Genomic DNA, 2098 nt, shown 5'->3' with positions numbered 1-2098 from the left:
AAATTGTATCATTCTGTGGCTGGATTTTTAAAATCTGAAATTCTGAAAATTAAAGTTCTCTACAGATTTTGATTTGTATTCACAGTACTTTGGGGAGTTGATTTTCCTTTATCCTTCATATTTGGTTGTGGCTCAGTGATTCTCAACTGGATGTGGCAGTGGTGATTTTGCCCCCTGGGGGACATCTGGCAGTGCCTGGAGACATTCCTGTTTGTTCCAATTGGATAGGAGTGGGGCACTGGCATCAGGTGGGCTGCTGCTAAATATCCTGTGATGCTTTTGGACTGTCCCCCACACCAAAGAATTATCTGGCCCAAAATGCCGGTAGTGCCAAGGCTGAGAAACCCTGGAGGTCTAGATGGTTTCGCCTCCTTAAAAGATACCATGAGTTAACTCCTTACTTCAGTAGCCTTTTACGCCTGTCTCAAATGTAGTGCTCAAACGTGCTGAAGATGGTCTCTCTGAAAGAGTACAAAAGTCGAGCTTCTCATGGCCAGCTTTTCTGGTATGTAAAACAAAAAGAACAGCGAGGTTTTAAATGAAAATTAGGGCGAAAACAAGATTGAATAGTTGTTATGTAATACTAGATACACCACTGGGCTGACGTGAGTAAATGATCACCTTCTTACAGAACAACTGGAGAAAGAGACATGAAAAGAACTGAAATACTTGTGTTGTATTTTCATACATTGGCACGCTACCAGGTAATCTAAGCTTGGTAAAGTAACCTTATATGTTAATATACGTCCTTGAGAATGGAAACCGCACAAGCTCGTGATGGCATGGTGATACACAGAAACGGGTATGTTGTATATTGTGACTCAAGGCTGATTCTCATGCCTTACCCTTTTCACAGAGTACAGGGAGGCGGTTCTTACATAGGGAGTCATTCTATTTTGCCTGAGTGCTAGGAGAAACTCCTGTATTTTTGCATCAAGCATTTATTAAATAAGATTGATTTAGTTGTCTTCTATAATTTTATTTGGGCTTGTTTTTTCCAATAGGTTGTAGAAATTTAGAAAATCTAATAAAGCCAAGAATGAAACAGGAGACCTAGAGTTTCCTCATCTATTTTTCCCAGGTGAGGAAACTTACACATAAATCAATTTTACCGGTATTGGCCAGCTGATGCATGTCAAAGAATCAGGGTTACAAGAGAATATTGTCCAGCGAGGGAAGGTACTGATGCACAGAATCTTTGGGTACTTCACCTAGAACCTAGATCATCTTCATCCATTTCATTGCAAGTCCTCCATGATCGACTATAGCCCACATTTTCCAGAACGAGGCACCACCTTTACTGACACCTACAATGGGAAGTAAAAGACCAGGAATGTTGCCGGAGGACTTTGTCACGGATGAAACTATTACAGCCAGTGGTCTAATGCTTCCAGTCTGGAGAGGGCTCCAAGCTGGGCCTTTTAGGGGCTTTCCTGGCGGTCTAGTGGTCAAGACTCCACACTTCCACTGCAGGGGGCACAGGTTCAATCCCTGGTTGGAGAACTAAGATCCCACATGCTGTGTGGTGCAGCCAAAAGAAAAAAATTAAATCAAGCTGGACCTTTTATTAAATACTGCCTTAGAGTAAATAATCTTTCTTAACTGGTCATATTTTAGATTTGGGCTTTATCTCCCATAAACCTCAGAATGCAGAGGAAATGAAACGTTCCAGGGGCTGGTACTTCCCACCAAGAGCATAGAATGTATTAGTACTTCTTTTCATGAGCTTCAAATAACTTGCTTCGTCCCCATGGGATCTGAAAGGTTTGTTCTATCTTCCCAATCCTGCCTTCCAATATAATGTAGCAAAAACTGGGATTTAGGAGTAAAAACATTTTGGACATGAATCCTGTTTGTTAAACAACACTGAGGAATGTAGGTCTAGAACTATTGGGTGTTTCTGGTTTGAAGGAAGTCTCTTTAGTTAATTTAACATTGCCATGAATGTCAGTGCATGCAGTCGCCAAATCACAGTTAGCTTAGAATCTACAAGCTCAGTTCTCCGTAACAGGAACACAGAGAGCTAGAAGGTTTAAAATAGATGTCATATGATACCGATTATAACTCAGTGAAATTTTGCAGTCCCAAGAACCTATAC

The sequence above is a fragment of the Mesoplodon mirus genome (assembly GCF_964341445.2).
Source record: "Mesoplodon mirus genome assembly, chromosome: X".
Taxonomy (NCBI): Eukaryota; Metazoa; Chordata; class Mammalia; order Artiodactyla; family Ziphiidae; genus Mesoplodon; species Mesoplodon mirus.
The sequence above is the reverse complement of the archived record's forward strand: the minus strand, read 5'-3'. Positions refer to the sequence as shown.